Source organism: Limulus polyphemus, unplaced genomic scaffold (genome assembly GCF_000517525.1).
Source record: "Limulus polyphemus unplaced genomic scaffold, Limulus_polyphemus-2.1.2 Scaffold96, whole genome shotgun sequence".
NCBI classification, from domain to species: domain Eukaryota; kingdom Metazoa; phylum Arthropoda; class Merostomata; order Xiphosura; family Limulidae; genus Limulus; species Limulus polyphemus.
This window is the reverse complement of record NW_013665706.1, coordinates 4,177-10,557: the sequence shown is the minus strand read 5'-3', so window position 1 is coordinate 10,557 and position 6,381 is coordinate 4,177.

Genomic DNA, 6,381 nt, shown 5'->3' with positions numbered 1-6,381 from the left:
GTATATATATATACACAAAAATGTATCTTACCCAGTCACACTCTCCCCAAAGAGTGAAGGATGATGATAGGTGGAAGAAAATACCCTGATGAGGAACAAACTACTACCCAAAGCAGATAATGGGAGATAAACGACGGAATAGATACCTTCAATATATGATGAGGGTGAGATGCAGGTAAAAGGGAAGGTACCTAATCAGAGTGAAAACATCAGGAATTGATAACGGGGAAAAAAGAGACAAGGAAGAAAAAGCCAATCAAATCAAAAGCCGAAACCAAAGAGTAAGAAAGGAAGGAAAAAGTCACAAACAGAGGAGTGGTGCCAGGGAATAAATCAGCAGGAAAAGGAACCAATGTAATGAGGAACAAACTACTACCCAAAGCAGATAATGGGAGATAAACAATGGAATAAGTACCTTCAATGTATGATGAGGGTGAGATGCAGGTAAAGGGAAGGTACCTAATCAGAGTGAAAGCATCAGGAATTGATAATGAGAAAAAAAAAGAGACAAGGAAGAAAAAACCAATCAAATCAAAAGCCGAAACCAAAGAGTAAGAAAGGAAGGAAAAAGTCACAAACAGAGGAGTGGTGCCAGGGAATGAATCAGCAGGAAAAGGAATCAACATAAAGAAGCCTTGAAGACAATGAAGCATACCAGAGCAGGTACGAGACATAGAAGGGCAACCAGATCCGACTGGGATTAAAGGTGGGAGATGGAAGGAAAAGAAAATGGAGAAAAGCATGAACATGCCCCATGAGCCACCACAGTGAAGGGTAGGAAAAATCGATCCAGAACAAAAAGGACAGATCAAGCTGAAGCAGCTGAGAAAAGCAGATCTGTGTCAGCTAGGAAGGAGCAATCAGAAAGACCTGACACAAAGTGGCAATGATGACCGAAATCATTAGGGGAAGATGACGAATGGGATGATAAAATAATGATATAAACAAGTCTTAATCCTGTCTGAATGCATCGACAGCCAAGGCAAGTGGATGAGGAACTGCAGACAAAGACATAAAGATCTAAAACAAGCTCGTGGGACAAGACATGAAACTAGTACCCAGCCCCACAGTGAACAACTTAAAAACAGCACATGGATATAAGAATACAAAACATCGACAGTGGGCATCTTCAGAATGTTTATTTTGACAATTTTCCACCAGTTGATTATGAACTGGTCTTCCCAGGCCTCTACTGCAGAGTCTGCTAGACCTACCTCAGCCCTCTTTCATACACATTTCACAGTTGTTGTTTTCCAGATATTTTGATTCATTCTGGGCCTTTTTATCTCTCTTTTGAGAGATGGTGCTGGTATGCCTTGCCCTCCATGGATTTTGGTTAATTTTGTCTTAGCTTACCATCAGGCAGATTGTTTTTTGTTTTCTTGCTTCTCTTCATTTCGAATTCTTTGTTGCCTGTATGAGGACAGAATAAGGTTAATCCTATCCCTTTTTCCATAGCTAAAATTTCCAGCCTTCATCTTCCCTTATTGCCTCTCCTACTGGTATTGGCTGCCATACACCTCCTTTCTGAGGCATTCCATCTCTTTCTTGGGAATTTTCGTGGGATACCTTTCTCCTCTTTACCTCCATGTTGGAGCAATTGCCTTCTTCAGCTCTTTCCCCACAAACTTGGCTTTTTTGCTTTTGGGATCTTCTAGGGTGGGACACTGTCTTGTACCAAATTCGTTTCCCTTCCACTTCTAATTGGGATTTACAGACGGCTCTTTTCCTCCACTGGTGCATTTTTTTTTTGGGGGGGGGGTACTCCTGCGACTTTAGCATTACATGGGTTATTTGTATTGCTACATTCTATTTTTTTTGGTTGCTCATTTGTCTCTTTGGCCATTGCATTCTTTGTTTATGCTCCGTGTCTGATACTATCCCGTTATTTATCTGTTCTAATCTAAGAATTCCTCCATTAGTCATGTATTCTCAATGTAGATTGGAATTCTGTGATTGATCTGTCCCACTTCAATCACTTCTTGGTTCTTTCCCTTTTTCCTATATTGTCTTCTATCACACTGTGGTGGGCATTTTCTCCAGAACCTTTTTCCTCAAACTGCTAAACTCATTCAGGACAACAGAACTAAGACCTTCTGTCTGACCTTGAAATATCGATCCTTGGCTTTCTTGAGCTGCTTAAAACTCTTTTGAGCAAGTTGATAGGTCTCTTCCAGTCCGTTTTTGAGGTCTAACATATACTAGTATGTGTTCCTTTCTTCTGACTCTTCTTCTCCTGATCATAACTCTTTTAATATTTGCATCAGATCTTGTACCGTTCTTCCATACAGTAATTCAAAGGGTGAAAATCCTGTATTTGCTTGCGAGGCTTCTCAATAAGCAAATAACACTACCTGCAAGTATCTGTCCCAGTCATGTGATCTCTCTTGGCACATCTTCCTCAGCATGCTCTTTAGTACTCCATTGACTTTCTCACAAAGTCCATTATATCTAAGTTGTACAGGGTGGTAAAGAGCTGCCTAAGACTGATGAGTCTGCACTCATTTTGCATCAGTTCTGAGGTAAACTGGGTTCCTCTGTCACTCAGTACTTCTTTTGGAAAGGTCACTCTGCAAAACACTTCCAGAAGAGATTCTGCCACTTTCTCTGTTTCTATCTTCAGCAATGCTATGGCTTCTGGATAATGTGTCACATACCCAATTACTGTCAGCACAAACGAATTGCCTTTGTCAGAAACAGGTACTAGTTGTCTGTTCATGTACACAGCTATGTTGCTTAACAGCTCTTCTATGAGAGGCATCTCACCCAGTGGCACCTTGGCTACCTTCCCTCTAGGTATTGTCCTTTGGCAGATGTTACATCTCCGATGAGTCCCGGCCAATGAAAATTCCTGATGTTCTGTCTGCTGTCTTCTTTGCTCCTAGGTGTTCTCCCACAATCGACTCATGAGCCAACTTCATCACTTGAGCCTTGTATTCTGTTGGCACTATTATCTGTTTAACTTGTCCAGCATAACTACCTTGATATATCTGGTACAACATTCCCTTCTGGTTCTTTACTATGTAAATCCCTTTCCCCCTTTGTTTTGTGCTTGACTTTCTCCCTTGTGCTGTCTCAAAGTTTCTGCAGTGAAGAGTCTTTCTTCTGGGCTTCCTTCAGTTCCTGCAGACTTACATTCAGGATGTCACCTTTTAGTACTTGCAGGGGTTTGATGTCTTGCTTTCTCTTTTTTTTCTTGAGCTCTAGCAGTGACTGTAGGTACTTTATCCATCTTCTTTCTGTCTGGTTCCTCAAACTTCTACTGTCTGATATATTTCCAATCACCAAGTTCTAAATTGGTGCCTTCATACACATGTCTTCAAGGTCTCCAATGTAGTATAGAATATGTACCTATATTTTTGCTCTAGGAAAGTTTCTCACTGTCCCATCAATTGGCACGCAAAGGCGTACCTTGCCTGTCATCTGGCCATCAGATACTAGACTGGCTCTCACTGCTGCACTACTGCACCCAGTGTCTCGTATGATCTTCACTTTCTTATCCCCAACATAGTCTTCACTTACTAGCAAGTTGTGATTTGTTGTTAAATATTCATGTTTGTCACATGCCCCAATCACTACTGGCACTGTTGATCCATTTGCTAACTTGAACTGACCATCAGCCATGCACTGGTTAATCAGGTAAATAGCACTTTCTTCTTGTGATGAATCTGACAGGTTGTCACTATTTTGTTTCTACTGGCAGCAGCATCCATGGTGACAGTCACTATTTTCTTGTTTGTTACCAGCACCATCTTTGTAAGTAGCTCCAGCTGCTTTATGTCAAGATTTCTGCTGTTGCATGTTGGTGAAGGAATTGCTCTCCTTTACAATGTGCCTATTTTATAACAAATATAGCATCTCTTCTCCCATTTGTCTGTTAACCTCCTGTCACCTGGTCAGCCACCATGGGTTTTGACTTTAACTGGTTATTGTTAGATTTGCCAGTTATACTCCCTCCACGGGCTTCCATATAGTGTTCTGCCAGCTTGTTAATACTGTTCACATATTAGTAGATCTGCCAGTTGCTCAAAACTATTTTCACACTTGGTCATGTCAATCCATCTTGTGAAGTATTGCTATAGATGTGCCACAAACTGAAATCCAGTTTCTCCAGTGCTAGGTTTGACTTGTCTGAACTTTCGACAAATATCTTTCTTAGTAAGTTCATAGTGTTTCAGGAAGGCCAATTTAACTTGTCATATTCCATGGCATCTTCTGACGCCATGCCTGCATATACTTGTAGGCCTTTTCCTGTGAGAAATGGACCGAGTCACCTTTTTCCTAGTTCTGACTTTGGGTGAATCTTTCACATCTCTCCAGGAATGCATTCATGTCATCTTTTTGTTCATAAATTTGGACAGCTTGGGTTGGCTGGCCCTCACTCTATTGTCATTCTGTGGTCCTTCATCTTTCTGTTGAGTGAGCTTTGCAATCTCAGTTTGTGCTTTTATTCTCTCTGTTTCTAGTCTCTTCTCTTTCTTCTTTTCTTCTTTCTCAATTTGCGCTCTTATTCCCCCTCTCTCTCCATTTCCTGTCTTTCCTTTCTCTCATTTTCCTCTCTCTCCTTTTTTTCTTTCTCTCTTTGTGCTCTTGTCCTCTCTTTTTCTAGTCTCTCATTTTCTTCTTTCCCCCTTTCTACTTTTAGTCTTTTTTCCTCTCTTTTCTGTGTATGCTCTTCTCTCTCTAGTTTTTATTGTTGTTTAACATACTCTCGTAGTTTGGTATTGCACACATATATGAAGCTTCACACAAAGTTGTTCACGAATATTCTATAGCACCAAGTGAACCAGTTACTGAGAACACAACTATTAAACAATATTTGAATGAAAATACAAGAACTTTATATTAATGTTAAAGCCTTAAGCTATGAAAGTAGCAGTAGTTACTGGACTGTGAAGCTTTGTTTGAAGAAATAGTGTGCCTATTTTTATTTATGCTGGTGGGAAAATGTTTCAGTTTTAAAAATGAAACATTTGGTAAGTAGAGAATTTTGTGAAAAGAGATAAAAGTAATGGATATACTCATGCCACACTTACAGGAAACTCAGTTTGAGCTGTGTTTTGCATGTGGGACAGAAACATTATATTTATATTAATGTTAAAGCCTTAAGCTATGAAAGTAGCAGTAGTTACTGGACTGTGAAGCTTTGTTTGAAGAAATAGTGTGCCTATTTTTATTTATGCTGGTGGGAAAATGTTTCAGTTTTAAAAATGAAACATTTGGTAAGTAGAGAATTTTGGGAAAAGAGATAAAAGTAATGGATATGCTCATGCCACACTTACAGGAAACCCAGTTTGAGCTGTTTTTTGCATGTGGGACAGAAACATTTCAGTTGGTTTGAATTGAAATGTGAACAAGTAAGGTGAACTTATCTGTCAAAAAAAATATAATAAACATTAGCAAATAACTTAACAAATGTAAGCTTCGTTTTTTGAGGATCACTGGATCCCTTCTCCCACTATTGCTTAGCCCACAGACAACAACAAACTCACCCTGCAGTGGAAATGACCTTTTGAAGTACAGGAAGTTCTCAACAGAATGGACTATAAGGTGAAAGTGAATGGGAAGATCAAGATCTACTAAGTCAATCTGTTGAAGAGGTACTTCAAGTGGAAAGAAGACCTAACTGGTGCAGCTATTTATGCACAGATGGACATTGCAGGTGTGGCTGTCATAGATGCAGAACCAGAAGACAGTGACTTTGCCATAGAAGATAAAGACCTACCAGGCCTAAGACCACTAGGTGGAGATGAAACATACAAGGACATCAACTTAGGTGAAGAATTGATTGGAAAGCAGAAGAAAGGCCTACAGGAGCAAGTGTGCCAGTACACAGATGTATTCACAGACGGACTGGGCAAAACAGACCTTGGGAAACACAAGATCAAAATGAAGACAAAGGATCCTGTCAAGGTGACGCCCTTCCAGAAGCCCTATGAGAAGAGATACCGACAAGGGAACTGGAAATGTTGGTGCAGATTATGTGAGGAGACTTAATGTATGAGTTGAGAACAGTCTTTGTATATAGTATAAAAATGTTTTAAATATTTTGCTTGAAGAGGGACTTATTGTTGAATATACAAGGCTGTTTAGTGTAAGTTATTATTTAGTTCATTAGTGAATTAATATTCAATGTTTATTTAGTTTTCATAATAAGAGTGTTAAAAGTTATTATTTTAAAGGTAATAGTAAGGACAAATTTCACTGTTTAACTCAGTAAGAGTCGTACATTGTTCATGTAGTTCAATTGTTGTAATTTGACGTCACATTACTCAAATCTTCTGTATTTTCCTCATTGCCTTAAGTGAGTATTGTTACATCATAGTGTCTCATAGTTTGTAGAAAGTTCTAGGCCTCAGTTGGGCAATGTATATATATACA